The sequence below is a fragment of the Danio rerio genome, chromosome 9 (assembly GCF_049306965.1).
Source record: "Danio rerio strain Tuebingen ecotype United States chromosome 9, GRCz12tu, whole genome shotgun sequence".
Classification (NCBI taxonomy): Eukaryota; Metazoa; Chordata; class Actinopteri; order Cypriniformes; family Danionidae; genus Danio; species Danio rerio.
In genome coordinates this window covers 40,498,207-40,514,878 of record NC_133184.1, presented here as the reverse complement: position 1 = coordinate 40,514,878, position 16,672 = coordinate 40,498,207, and the positions used below count along the sequence as shown (strand labels likewise).

At 34.9% G+C, this 16,672-nt stretch overlaps 1 protein-coding gene across 33 annotated transcripts in view; it reads right to left on the bottom strand.

Moving 5' to 3' along the window:
• Positions 1-16,229, bottom strand: part of map2 (microtubule-associated protein 2) — a 208,839-nt gene extending 192,610 nt beyond the window's left edge. For all 33 annotated transcript variants that reach the window (XM_009304861.4, XM_009304864.4, XM_009304863.4 and 30 more), the window contains exon 1: positions 16,183-16,229. The gene's annotated coding sequence lies outside the window, so the exon portion shown is untranslated. The remainder of the gene's footprint in view (positions 1-16,182) is intronic.
• Between the last annotated feature and the right edge of the window lie 443 nt (positions 16,230-16,672).

Below are 16,672 nucleotides of genomic sequence, written 5' to 3'. Positions count from 1 at the left end.
AATGCACAGCAAAGATTCAAGTAAATAATTCTAAATACTCTGCTTCAATAAATATAACCTACTTAATATTTAATCAAACCTAGTCTACCATCATTTGAATAAATCATTTGCTTTGTTTGCTCTAAAAATATGTACACATCTTTTAAATGTCATGTAATATGACATTTTCTAAGATTAGCCTTGCAAAATCTGACAAATACAAAGTCATTCTCGGCTCTTGTTTGATAAGATTAATTTTCCTTTCCTCATCCTTAAATGTCAACCACCTAAGTTTATTTTCTAGGATGACAGTTATTTAATTCATTCAGACGGTGACACCTGAAGTCTCTCTAAAAGTATTTGCTGGAGCAGATCCTGTTCTGACACACACACACACACACACACACACACACACACACACAGCATGACATAAGGCTTTGGCAATGAAAGGATCATTAAGTCTATGGTTATGCAGGCAGTGGAGTGTCTGTTCATGGATTAGCTGTACGTCACATCACAGGTTACGTAAATCTGTGCCATAAGCGTTATATGCAGCCAGAACAGACAGAGACATCCAGAGCTCCATCTTTTCAAAGAGCTTCATTCTGCCATTTCACAGCCTATAGCAGTGTCAATAAACACCAGCGTCCAGAAAACCCCAAGGGTCAGTTCACTGAATCCTGAGCGACCGATATGAGCATCTGACTCACCAAACACTCCTCTTTCACGTAGAGTGACAGTCTAGTCACACATCAAGCACAACCAAGAGGTCTGGTAGTCAGTAAATGATGTTAAAAGCATGTCGAACATTGAAAAGAGGCTGTGAGAAGTGCTACAGTATATTGTAGGAGATATAATAGCGTACATATAAAAGGTGTCAGATAAAAGAGCCTTCAAAGTTCATCCAAAGGCACAAAAGGTGAAATGAGTAATTACTGCAGCGTATCCATCCAAACACAGTCCAGCCTTAAACTCTTTTGCTCATCTTCTTTGAATCGCAAAGATGGATGAATATGCAAGACAGGCTTTAAAATATAAGGAAGCAGGATAGAAACTTAGGTTGTCAAACTTCAAGATTACATAAAGAGTGTAATATAAGTATTATAAAGTTCTCTATAAGATTCAAGAGCAATATTCAGATTTTCGTAAGTCGTAAAATAGCTTCATGCTCATAAAAGAAGCAACAATAAGGACAACACTTACACTTAATACACTTCATTGAACATGTACACATAGAAATCACATATATGCTATATAACTCCAGGTTAATGTTTATATATATATATATATATATATATATATATATATATATATAATAACTTTAACTGTTAAAAGCTATTAGTTACTAGTTAACTAGATAAAGTTATTAGTAAATAATAAAGTTATGGTAACTAATACCCTTAACCATTCCCAATTTGATTGTACTGTGCACCTTTTGTAAAGCTGCTTGAAGCAATAATGATTATGAAAAGCGCTATACAAATAAACTTCAATTTAATTGAATATTTGATTTATCAACTAAGTTTATATTTTTTAATCAATTTGAGTTACACTTTATTGAACAGTATGTGCACTATTGGAAAAATAAGGTCTGATTGAGTGGGAGTTTCAGGATTATTCAGAAGTATCTGGCTGCAGACTTGCAAACTGAGCCATGCAATTCCAGACATGCAGTCCCAGACACATGCACTCAATAGAGCTATTGATGTCACTGCAAGGGGTAGGGTGACCTGTTTTACTTTTTATGCGTCTGCTAGTTAACTTTAAGCCTGGTGAATGTGGTGAATGTAACGCCATCGCTTTGTTTGCAGAGGTTCGCTTTGGGTGCGCGCGACATGGTCTGACTGGCAGAGCGCACTTTTTTTGAGACTCAAGCGAACAGTTTGTGCAGGCCACGTTTGATTGGAGTTCAATATGAGTCACTTTGAATAAATTTTGTCTGAAAAAGGTACACCTGTAAAGACATCTTTATGATCCATCCATGTGTGATCATAGGGATAATCAGATGACCAATAATTATTGGCTAGAAATTTCAACAGTGGGAAAGGAAAAAAGTTTTTGTTAAAACATTTAGAATAAATTGAAGATTAAGTTTGTTAAAACCAAAAAGAGAGGCCATGGCAAAAGGGGAGACCCCGAGGGTTTTAATAAACAATTACAGAATGATTTTCCACCATTCATAGGTTTTTAGATTGATGTAAACATTACAATTTTGAATTTAAAACAATTTAATAGTTGCAAAACTAAAATTAAGTCACAAATTGTTTCCTTGATAACTAGAAAAGAATATTTGAACCTAACAGTTAACAATACACTGAAGGCCTATTTTTCTAGGCTTTATTGGTGATAATGGTCAGGAATGTTGGACTATTATTTGCTTTTTTTAGCATATCAGTAGAAGAAAAAATAGCAAGTGTTGTTGAGTTGTGAGTTGTTGAGTGGGTTAAATAAAAAAAAAGACTTTAGTTTTTTCTTTTAGATTTTTAGTAAGTCTTTAGTAACTTTTTTTTGCTTATATTGTTTACATATATATATATAAAAATATAAAGCTGTCAGCGGAGGTCCACGACAAGGCACCAGGCGAAAGTATAGATCAGGCTTTAGGTGTTTGTATTAAAAGCATTGCATGTAGTCTCAGATTGCATGTGCAACCAGTCTGCAGCCAGATTAGTAGCAAGTTATTATTAAGTTATTGTATTTATAATAAGTACATTGTTTGTACGCTAAAATAAAGTGCTACCAAAGCTTTTTTTAATCAGCTGAATGATTAATTTATGAATCTGAATGATCTGATTCTTGGGTTTAACTTACTGAAGTTCACAGAGAAGGACATCATCAATAAATATTAAAATCAGCTGCATTTACATTACTACACAATGCAATCTACATACCAGATTTAAAGTCTTATTGTCCTTTACTGTAGGTTTGAAGGTTGAAAGCATATTAATATTAATATATTCACTTAAGCAGCATTTAAATTGATAAACTGCCATCTATAATAGCTGAAAAACACAATGAAATGCAATGCCTTCCGTTTTCTAGCATTATTCAAAATATCTTCCTTTTTGTTCAACAGATAAAAAAAGAAACTTACTAAAGTTTGATGTACAGACATTAAAAAAAAAATTTTACCTATAACTTTAAAATGCATATATTTCTAATATTATTCAAAAACAAAACAACCGCTGGGGTTTCATTAAAAAAAAAAAGTAAGTCATATTGATTTGGAAAAAATTGACTAATGTAGTAAAAAAAAAAAAAAAGAATTTATTAATTGAACTTTAGATATCTCAACAGCAAAAGTATTGAAAATCATGAACCCAAACTTGAAATGAACAAACATCAATTTGGCCCCATATTGATAGAACTATAAATGGGGCACTTTAAAACACATTCATGCCCACAGTCACACCAGCCAAGCGCTGAATCTTTCACTACGGTTGCCCGACTCAATACATCATTGAACTGTGTGAAACATGCATACTCATTTATCTTTCAGGCAGATGAGCTTTACAGAGAACATCTGCCTTCATCACAATAACACATTTATCATGACCAAACTGAAACTGATATCCTTCGCTGCAGAGAAATGCACAGCTCTTTCAGAGGTCAGACGCAAAATGATTATGAAGTGAGTGTGAAAGAGCTTCATTGCTGACGCTGCCCTCGAGCCCAGGGGAAATTATCTGGATATGGATCAGATGGGGTGATGGTCCTCCTGCTGATAACCAGTCTCATCATCATTATCATCTGAGGTAGGGTTGCACAATATTGAAAAAAACGATATTGCAATATTGAATTTGCAATACATGCTTTGGTAGTGGAAAAAAACATTTCGATATTGTATTTTTCTGCGATACATATTGCGATATTGAAAAAAAAGTCATTGCGATATTGTATTTTTCTCCAATATATTGCGATATTGGAAAAAAACAACATTGTGATATTGGGTTTTTCTCCAATACTAATTGCGATATTAAGAAAAAAGGACATTGAGATACATATATCGATATTAGAAAAAAACGGCATTGCGATATTGTATTTTTTAAGATACATATTGCGATATTGAAAAAAACAACAACATTGTGATATTGGGTTTTTCTTCAATACTTATTACGATATTGGAAAAAAACGACATTGCGATACATATATCGATATTAGAAAAATAACAACATTGTGATATTGTATTTTTTGCGATACATATTGCGATATTAAAAAACAACAACATTGTGATATTGGGTTTTTCTTCAATACTTATTACGATATTGGAAAAAAAACGACATTGCGATACATATATCGATTTTAGAAAAAAAACGGCATTGCGATATTGTATTTTTTGAGATACATATTGCGATATTGGGAAAAAAAAAACATCGCGATATAGTATTTTTCTGCGATACATATTTCGATATTAGAAAAAAATGACATTGCGATATTGCGACCAATCTGTTTAGTTAAGCATACACTCAATGCATCACTTTCCACGCAGGTTTCTACATCTTGTTTATATACACTATGAACAGCAGCTACGCTAATTATTCTCTTTATTCTCTATTTCCACCTGGGGATACTCATCCCGAGGTCCACACATTATGCGGAGTCACTGATTGGATCCAAGACCAGCGACAAGATGATCCCAAGGTGTCCATATCCAGGACCAGGCAGTATCCTGAGCTGCTGCTGCGCTGTTGGTCATGGGGGAGCGGAGAGCATGAGACTGATTCCAGTGACGCTCCAGGGACAGAAGAATCTTCGCTGAGGCCAGCTTCCAGCCTCCACCGCTGAATTGAATTGAATTGAATATTGTATTTTTTGCGATACATATTGCGATATTGAAAAAAAACAACATTGTGATATTGTATTTTTCTTCGATTAATAATGCAATATTGAAAAAAGCTTCATTGTTATATTGTATTTTTCTGCAATATATAGTGCAATATTGGGAAAAAACAACATTGCGATATTGTATTTTTTTACTATACATATTTCGATATTAGAAAAAAACAACATTGTGATATTGTATTTTTCTTTGATAAATATTGCGATATTAAGAAAAAAAGCTTAATTTCGATATTTTATTTTTCTGCGATAGATATTGCAATATTGGGGAAAACGATAGGGTGACATTGTATTTTTCTGCAATACATATTGTGATATTGGAAAAAAAGTAATTGCGATATTGTATTTTTCTGCGATTCGTATTGTGATATTGGAAAAAAACAACATTGCAACATTGTATTTTTCTGCGATACATATTGCGATATTGAAAAAAAGTCATCGGGATATTGCATTTTTCTCCAATACATATTTGCGATATTGGGGGGAAAAAAAGACATTTCAACATTGTATTTTTCTGTGGTACATATTGCAATATTGGGAAAAAAATGTCATTGTTATATTGTATTTTACTGCTATACATATTTTGATATGGGAAAAAGCTTTATTGCATTATTGTATTTTTCTGCAATATATATTTTAATATTGGAAAAAAAATAACACTGCGACATTGTATTTGTCTGCGATACATTTTGCGTGACTGGAAAAAACAACATTGTGATATTGTATTTTTATGTAATACATATTGTGATTTTGGACAAAAAAAAACAACAATGTGATATTGCATTTGTATGCAATACATATTGCGATACTGGAAAAATGACATTGCGATATTGTATTTTTCTGTAATACATAGTGTGATTTTGGAAAAAAATGTAATTATCATATTTTATTTTTCTGCGATATGATATATATATATATATATACATTGCGATATAGAGTATAATTTCACCAGATGACTTGAATGGTTCTAGTTGGAAAAAAATTGTAATTTTAGAAAGATTTTGATGATTTTGTAGGCCAGTACCAGTACATCTGCATAAAATAAAATAAACCAATCACAAGCATTGATAAATATAGTAGCAAATATACAAATAAAGTAAACAGTGCTATAAAGTATACTGGGAGTCTAAAAGTACCCAGGTACACAAATTGAAGTTATTAAATGTAAAACTGCACTGTATAGTCTTGTTAACCTTTCTTTAATTTACAAATATAATAAATTCTTGTGCCGAACCCTTAAAACTGGCTTGGAACGTTTATATAGTCACAGACCTCAAAAATACATGCAAATTATATCATGTTTGGTACATTTGTAGAGTTATTTCAAAGGGTAACAATAAAATTGCATGTTTTTTTAAACATGTGGCTCCTGGTCAACTATAATCCTCCATGCAGATCTTGCTAACATTGCGATATCGATGCTGAAATGATATATTGTTCCTGCAGTGTAGGTGCAAGGTGGAAAGAAAGAGACTGTTTTATTTATTTTTTTGTTCTGGATCAGGGTTATTGGGGGAGGGTTACAAAGAAAGAGCCGACGGGCACCTTAGAGTCAAACAGGGGCAGACAGATTAGAGCACAAGGCAGCTTAGGGCAATCGGCAATGACAATATCTAACTTCAGACAAGCTCAGTATAACAGGCGTGCAGGCGTGTTTCCATTCAGCACTGGTAGTTCAAAGCTAGTTGACATTTTCTAATATAGTCAATATAGATGCTGAATGTAGGCGCAGATATAGTCTCGTGGGCATTGTGCTGATATATAATGCCATTGAGCTTAGAGTGTCCTGAGTTCAAGTCCTAGCTTACAGACCATTCCCGATTCCATCCCCTCTCTCGTCTCTCTCTCTCTCTCTCTCTTTCTCTCTCTCTCTCTCTTCAACTTACTGTCCTATCATATTGCTAATGCAATCAAAACAGACATTTGCTGCTGATTTAAACTACTCATTTAAAATGAGCTGAAACAACACAATTCTTGAGATTAATTTTTTTGTTTAACCTAAATTTGTAAAAGCTAATAAGTTAACCTAATTCCTTTATGTTGTCCCAACACAAATCGATTGTGTGGAACCCAGCATTTTTTTAAATGTAAATGCAAAACTGGATATATGCGCTTTTAGAATAATAATTATTATTTTAATGATGAATGTAACAAGGTGAAAACAAGTGAGTGAAGTTAATGATAATAATAATAATGTTACAGTCACCAGCAATCTAGCTACTGCGGATCGCTTGAGAACCACACACACGCCATATTTACAAACTACAACTCCTTGCATGCACCTCGCACACACCGGTTCCTGTTTCACATTGATTACACACACACAGCCGGAGGATCATGATGAACTGATTACATGGACTTCATAAACAGTCTTATTTTTACAGTTAGTGGACATTACAACATGTTTTCCTTGCCTTAACTTGCATGACCCTTTGCTTCGTTCCTTTGTTTACGTTGTTTGCTGCCTGGACCGATCTCTTTGCCTGTGACCCGACCACTTTTTTGCTTCACCCGTATGTACCCGTTTGCTCCTGTTATTGACCTTTGCCTGTACAACTACTCTTTAATAAAATTGAACGTGGATCGCCAACTGCATTGTCAGCGTCCCTTCATAAAAATAAAATAATTATTATAATAATAAGGATGATGAGGATGAGTATGGTTCAATAGAATTAACAATAGTTTACATTCAGCAATAATCATTCATGCAATCTTTCATTTTCCTTTGGCTAAGTCTCTTTATTAATCAGGGGTCACCACTGCAACCCATCACTGGGAAACACCCATACACTCCCATTCACACTATGGACCATTTAGCATACCAAATTCACCTATAGCACATGTCTTTGGACTTGTGGGGGAAACCGGAGCACCCGGAGGAAACCCACGCCAACACAGGAAGAACATTCACACTCCACACAGAAATGCCAAGTGGTCCAGCTGAGGCTCAAACAAGCGACCTTCTTGCTGTGAGGCAACAGCGCTACTTACTGCGCCACCGCGACTCCCCTCAGTAATAATCAATATTACAGTAAATATAAAAAAACAAACAGTTGCAATACATTCTAATATAACTACTGATATAGATCTAATGCTCCATATATGATTAATAATATATAAATAATTGTTAATTGTGTACCATTTATATTATTTGTTATTATATCTATTTTAATATTAAATATTTATGATAATATATTTTGGTGCAGACAAACTTGTTACAGTAACACTAATAACAATAATAATAACAATAATAATAACAATACAATGAATAGTTAGTATTCAGATAATAATTCACAAAATAAATAAATATTCAAAGCATGTAAATATAATGGCTAATTATTTTATCCACTGAATTATTATACATGCACTTAATCACTGATAAAAAACGATAATGATATTTACAGTAATAGTTTTGTTATAAACGATGTATACTTAATTAATTAATTTACTATGTTTCTTTCTTAAACACAAAAGAAGTTATTTTGAAGAATGCTGGTTGATGGTATTGACTTCTATAGTCATTTTTTTCCCTACTACGGATGTTGATGCATTCTTCAAAATAACTTATTTTGTGTTCAACGGAAAAAATAAACTCAAATAGATTTAGATGAAGTGACAGGTGAGTAAATGATCTTTTTTTTTTGTTGTAACTTTTAGAGTGAACTATCCCTTTAAGATCCATGCATAACTTAAAATAATTTATTTCTAAAACTATGCTAATAATTTAGCATTATTCCTTTGCAATTTGATGTTTTATATGATGGAAACATGGTAATCATCCAGGTCTAGGCAACACTCAATCTGCATTTGTGGAATGTGCATTATCTAATGCTTCTGCTCACAGTAACTGGGTGTCGATGTGACCTGCTTTTAGGGAGTCCACAGGGAGAACAGTGAGATCATTGTTTTGGGGTCTACAGCACCGCAGCTTACTTTCCATGAACAGTTCCCCAGTGGAAGCCCCTCACACTCATTTACACGAGCCAAATCAACTTCCGGCTTGCACACACACTCACTGCACCTGTGCGACAATTCATGTAAATTTATCTGGTACCAAAGGTCAAACCTGTCAAGGATACAATACCTAAACGTGTGAAAAGCCACGTACTGTACTAAATGCCAAAGACCACTGAACGCATTTCCCTTGCTTTAAACAGTGTAGGAGAAAGAGCTTTCCTTTTAATCGTATTTGCAGCAAGCAATCAAGGCAAATTAACTACAGTCCCCATGATTTCAGTAACTTCAAGCTGTGCTAATGAAAGGTGAAAACCACATGCCTCTTTCTGCTGTCAGGGCAAAACTAAATACTTACGGATACCGGTTTTTAAGCTGTCCCATATGGACAACAAGAGAGTTGAGTAACTCAAAACACTATTTAAAAAGTATTTTTCAATATTCAATATCGTATTTTCAGACTGCACAATTTATTTGAACTAATTTACAATTTGGAAACTAATTCATTCATGCCTTTTCTTTTCGGCTTAGTCCCTTGATTAATCCGGGGTCACCAGAGCAGAATGAACCACCAACTTATCCAGCACGTTTTTACGCAGCGGATGCCCTCCCAGCCGCAACCAATCTCTGGGAAACATCCACACACTCATACACTACGGACAATTTAGCCTACCAAATTCACCTGTGGTGGACTGTGGTGGACTGTGGTGGAAATGGAGCACACAGAGGAAACCCACGCAAATGCAGGGAGAACATGCAAACTCCACACAGAAACACCAACTGACCCAGCCGAGGCTCGAACCAGCGACTTTCTTGCTGTGAGGCGACAGCACTATACTGCGCCACTGCGTCACTGGAAACTATTTCATACATTATTAAAAAAAATTATAAAGCAACAGCATTTCTATTCAATTTGAATTAATAATTAAAATTAATCAAACTGAAGCTAAATTAATTAGAATTTAATCAAATCTGGACATCTGAACTGACATCCTGAACTCCAAGATGCAAACACAATACTTGACTGCACTGTGAAATATTAGTTGTAAATTTTTTTTCTTCAACAATAAATTACACTAAGTTGACTTAAAACATTGTTGACTTTTGCATAACTACAGAAAAATAAGTTGAAACATTGCTACTTTAATAAAAAAAATATATATATATATATATATATATATATATATATATATATATATATATATATATATATATATATATATATATATATATTTATATATTTATATATTTATTTAATTTACTTTATTTTGTTTTTTTTGTATATTAACTGACAAGACCAATTGTGCAACAATTGTACAATGTGATAATATCAGAAAGCTTACAGTGAGCCCCATTTTTGTAACCTGAATGGAACAAATACATTACATAAAATACAGAATGGCTATGTAAAACATTCATTTGAATTAATCCCTTTTATTTGTTTTCAATGCATAACACATTGACTCTACACTACAGAATTGCTCTTTCAGCATTATCATGCACATTGTATAAATGTTCATTTCATGCTTCGCAGAAAAATAGAAACTCTCTTGGGATCATCAACAAACAACAAATTGCTTTGAGTTGCCCAGAAAAAAAGTTCTTTACAAAAATAAATGATGGCTACTAGCTATAATAGACAATCAAAGATCTTTTTAATTAAATTTTGTTACAAGCTGTTCACAATGAAATGACTATGAAATCAAAATGACCACAAACTACTAGTCTTGTGCTGAAAAAATAATTCATGAAACATCTCACACACTCGCATTAGCCCAAGAATGGTTGTCGAGTTCATATGGACTTTAATTTTATTTAAATATAATAATTTGACAGTCGGTTTTATCCAAAGTGATTTACAAATGAGGACAATAGTAGTAGCCAAAGATACAAAAGGAACAACAACAGATAAAAACAATGTTATTTGTCAGACAATCGATTTTTTGGATCATTTAAAAACTGTTTCTCTGATATACAGTAAAGTCTGTAATTATTCACACCCCAGGAGTATGAATAATTTCAGGCTTCACTGTATATTGTGATATGAATACAATTTTCTTTCAATCTGGTCACTACTTATTTTTATTTTTCTGGTCTACGGTGACTGATTATGTATGATTCCTGTCCAATCCAATTGCACATGGAAAAATCACACCAGACAGACCAACCGACCTCAAAACAGGTGTTTTATACAGTAAATGCAGCACATTATGAGACACTATAATATCATTGCATGCATTGACCAAAAGACAGTTTAGACTGCCTCTCACTGATAAAAAAAAAGCCAACTCATGATGACAGAAATCGCTAAATGGCCTTAAAAAAATAAATAAATGCAATACAGAATGTTACGTTTTCAAATGCATGCAAAAAGTGGTTACACATCTTTAAAGCTATTTTTTTTCACAGATTTTGCTCTGCATGTAAACGCATCAAACTGCTTTTTGTCATTTTATATTTTAAGTTTAGTCTATGATTGGCAAATACTCATTACTTTAGAGTACTTTTACACTGTACAAAACGAAAAGTTGAGTTAACTTAAAATTTTAAAGCAACCAGCTGCTAAGAAATGTTGAGTTTATTAAGCTTCAGTGGTTGAAGGAAATATTTTTTTTTTTTAAGTTGACTGTAAGGCTGGTTTAAGTCAACAATTCTTTATGGAATAATTTGGCACAACTTCAACCACTGAAGCTTAACAAACTCAAAGTTTCTTTGCAGCCAGTTGCTTTAACCTCTTAAGGCCCAAGGTGTTTTTTACATGCATTTTTCATTTCTCTTTGCTATTTGGGCTTATTGGAACTTAATTAGAATAAACCCAAAGAATTATCTTTCAATATGATGTACTTTTAGAGAAAAATGATATCCATATAAGTGGACTTACGATCCGAATTTACATAAAACACTTTTTCCTGAATCCTGACTGTTTTTTAATGCATTTATAACATTTTTTCAACGTGTCTTCAACTTGCCTATCAGAGAGTAAAAACTAAATGTTTACCCATTTTAGACAGTTAAAAACAGTGTTTGGGACATTTCATATGCTGCAAAACAGTTGCAGGACGACACTGTATGTCTGTGACAAAATATAAAACATTTAAGGAACTTTAAATAGACACTTAAGAGCTAAAACGTGCCGTCTACGTATGTGGCCACTAAGCCCTAGGAGGTTAAAATTTTAAGTGAACTCAACTTTTTATTCTGTAGAGGGGTAAACGCTCAAATGAAGACATCAAATAAAGTCTCCTCAACTGAATGTATTACTTTCATTGAACAAACAGTTACAAACATGCAGTTAAATAATTTAATGAGTAAATTTAACTCACCTAACTCAACTAACTTACAATTTAAAATTGAGTTAACAATTTGTGCATGGATTTTTTTAGTGTGGAAGGGCAAATGCTTACTCATACTTTGAGTAGTATTTAAAACAGATACTTTCAATTCACTTGCCCATTTATTTAAGCAATCATACTTTTACTTGAGTATGTCTTTTCAATAGTATGTACTTGAGTATGTCTCTTTCCACCACTAACTCTTTGAGAAAATAATCCAGTTTGACTATTGTAGACGCACATTGGGATAAACAATATGCTCTAATTGATACAGGAGCTTTTTGTACACTAAATAAATCCTGAATAACTGTGACCATATAGCAAACCTAAAACAGATTCCTCGGGTTCAGCAGCAGCTTCGAGATGCACTTAAGCAGAGCTCCCAGAGGACACATCAAGTCAAGACTCGAGCAGCATCTGACTCAGGGAATGTTCTAGACCCTACAAAGCTCATTGATTCAGTGAGCAGGAAAGGTGACTGGGATTAATGCCTCGCTGCCTTTTTATTAAAAGATACATTATGCATATAGCTGCATTTACAGAGCAATGGAAATCAATGGCTACACCGACAGCCTGCACATCTAATCAGGCCGAGTACTCAATCTTCTTACGAAATAACACACCTAATGCCTTTTCACTTACTGAACAACAAGGGTTTGATGAAGGACATAAAGAAGCGGTGTTCACAACAGGTAAAACCAGGGCACAACATTCACTCCGCTATGACAGGCTGTCATACAAAGGTGCTCTTTGAGACTGGATAAGCGGCAAATGGCTAGACAAGGACAAAGACTATTCTCTTTAAAATGTTAATGTAATCATAACACTCACTGAAGTGGAGGCGAAGCAATTGTTTGAACAAAGGTTGTAATATTGTAAAAAGGGATCCCTTTGTTTGCACGGTACACGACTTGTTTTGTATGCTTGGAGCAACCCGTAACCCCAACAGCGCAGCTCAAGGACGACTTTATCAACACCAAACCGGAAATGTGCTCTTTTAATGCACACTGGATGCCGTTCAAGTCAGTCAATCAATTAAAAGAAGCATTACACCGAGTTAAAAATCGATCACCAAGTAAGACATTCTGTGAAATACAAGTGTCATCCCAGGGCTGGAGTGCGACTCTTTTTCAGCCCTGGAGTTTCAAGCCTTAGACCGGTCCACCTCAGTTCACCACAGACTATATTAAAATAAGGTCATTTCTAATTCAGTTTCTAATTACACTATTACGTCTTTTTTTTTTTTTTTTGAGAAAACAGCTGTTTTAGAACTTCAAATGTTCAACAACCCTTACAGTATTATATGTCTTAACAATAAAAATGAAAAAAAATTATGCTCAGACAAGGTCCGAACCCGAGTTGGCGACGTCGTAACCTAACGTGCTAACCACTGCCCCACAGCAGCTGTACATCGGGTGGTGACTTACGCAGTTATATCATCATTAACCTGCAGGCTGTATCTTGCTGCGGTAAAATATTGAATAAGAAGGCTGTGGTCAAGTAAATAAATAAATTATTTTTAAAAAGTGTGAATGCTGAGAGCGACAGATTATGGAGCTAGGGACACCGGCCCTCGCGGCCAAAAAACGGACCGGCCCACCGGGAATTCTCCCGATCCTCCCGATTAGCCAATCCGGGCCTGTGTCGTCCACTCAAAGCCTTTTAAAAGGAATTAGACAAAATATAATGCTATTTTTTTTAATTGATTACCGTTCCTGTTTGTGCAAGTTTAATAAAGCAAGTTCAGCTACACCCAGACAAAATCTCTAGGTGAATGCTCAGAATCATTGATAACATTATGTTTTTAATGGTCACACTTTATTTTGATGGTGCGTTTGTTGAATTTAAGTTGCATTGCATCTACATGCCAACTAATTCTCATTAGATTATAAGTAGATTGTTAGGTTGAGGTCAGGGTTAGTGTAAGTTGACATGTACTTAAATGTCTGTTGAAGGAGCATCAGCAGATATTAAGCAGACATTCTACTAATACTAAAGTGGACCATCAAAATAAAATGCTACCTTTTTAATTAGCAGGTCAAAACATGCATGATCTATTATTATGAAAGGAAACTTCCACCACTCAGAAAATCAAACCAAGAAAAAAAACTCTTCGGTGCCCTCCCACTTCTATTGAATCACTGCAAATGGCAGTCAGTCTCTCTAAGATCTTAAAGGCAAAATTATTAGCAAAAATATTTTTCCTGTGAAATGTTCATTCAACATACACCCCTACTCTTTTTGAGAAGTGCCAATAGATTTTTAATGATCACAGAGAGTCAGGATTTAATGTCTCGTCCGAAAGATGGCACCCACTGACAGTATAGTGTCACTATACTGTGGCATCAGGACTCACACAGACCACAGGTTGAGCGTCCTCTGTTGGCTTCACTAACAACACTTCCAACAGCAACCTAGCCTTCCAATGTGGTCTACTATCCAGTTAATGACCAGACTCAGCCCTGCTTAGCTTTAGTGAGCAACTGGTTTTGGGCTGCAGGGTGACATGGCTGTGGCACTTTGTTAAAACTCACTAGGGAAATATTTGAAAAGTAATACACATTTCACAGGAGGGCTAATAAATATTTCTTTAACTGTACATATCCTAGTTTTCATATATTAAAAACTTTTTTTTTTATTTTATGCGAATTAAAATGTCCTGTTTTTACACTTTCTTTGATGCTCCCGTAAGGGATGCTCCACAGAAAAAAAGACCATTAAACAGATTAAATTGACATCAGAGTGAGCAAATCACGACTTCATGACTGTTTGGGTGAACTGCAGAGAATGTGTAATGAATGGGAAACACTATTACTCAAATTATTTTTCTTAAACGCTACAGAAATGACCAACACTGTTGGAACTAACCAGTGTCCTACAAAGGAATAACTTAATTTTTAAACATGTTTAAAAATATGCCAAAAATCCCCCAAAAAAGGTCTCAAGTATTTGGACAGAGCAGCTACAAAGGCAACAGAAGTCAATGGAAAGTCCCTCCAGGACACTTGTGTGTGAATGCAGGCGTCCAACTTTTTTGTCTCCTTTTGAACATCTGCTGTGTTTGATGAAGAGGGCAGTCTGCTAACAGATGGTCATTGCGTCTGACCGGTGGTGTGGCGTTTAGACACACCAGCCCTTGAATGCCAATGGACTTTATAAGATACACGGCACACACACACACACACACACACACACACAGAGGGACTGCGCAGATATCAGTCATCCAGTGCAGGGCGCTGCATTAAACCTCTCGCAGCTCTGTTTTCATGAATAAGCGTGAGCCGGCACGCTGCCAATGCAGGAATGCATCATGTCTGATCAGAAACAGCATCATCATCATCATTGATGGACGCTTTAAGATAGTCTGCTTTGCAAGGCATGAACTGATTTATAACATTTCATGTCAGGTGAAAAAAAAGATACTGATCAAATGTAACAATAACACCATATGTCTATATTTCAGCAGGGAGCAAGATAAAAAATAATATATAAGACATCAAAATCAGCACTGATGCAAATAAAGAGAACAGATTAACCCAGTGTCTATCACTGGGTTGCTGTTGTTTCAGCACCATCTCTGCTGGACTGCAAACCTCTCCTGCGACAAAAAAACCCAGAGCATGTCTTTGACCAGGTCTCCTCCTTTTCATATGCAGATCAATCTCCCTTCAAGACAAATCATCTCAGGCTTGAAAATAAAAATCAGTTCAATTCAGCACAAAGCAGCATTTTAAAACAGATAAAAGTACACACTTCTAGCTCTCCTTTGAGATTAAAACGAAGTTGGCACACATTACGAAAAGTTTGTAAGCATTGCATGATGATGAAATAAGGTTGTGATGTGTACTCTGCCAATGTGAAGCACGGTGTCTGTTGCAGTCAACGGAACAATGCGTCCTTTCTCAAGCAATAGGGATTATCTGTCCCATTAACATCTTCAAAAGCACGGATTAGAGGAATTGAAACAGCAGTGTGTCAGAGAACTTCGGGATGTGCTCAGATATGCGTATGCAAATCGTGCTGACCGTTTAAACTCGATATTATGGCTTTCTGGTAATAATGAAATATAGCGGTTTACCTGTTCGGCGTGTTGCGTCCGCTGCAGGCTTCCTCTCGGAGCGCAGTGAAAGCCGGTGGAAGATGAGCCGCCCACACTGGATCCCGCCCACTGCAGTCTGACCCCGCCTACTACTGAATAATTACCGTAAGTCATGTTGTTGTCGTGGCCGTACATAGGAGTGCGGTAAATTGGGTGTAGACATGAAGACAGAGATGATATATTTTAGGTAAAGTGATGAAAATGGATGGTGACTGTTTTTTTTGTTATTTTAAGCATTATTAAAACATTATTTATAGATTAAAATATAACATAAACAATATATAATTGCTTATGCTTTGTATAATTGTGCAATAATTGCATTGTTATTGTAGATTTCAAATCAACAAACCAGAATTATTTATGATGAATCAAGTAAAACTGCATAAATAACATCTTAAAATATTTGTCACAAAATGTACTATAATGTTATTTTAAACAAATGTTAATATTCATTTTATTTGATAATGGC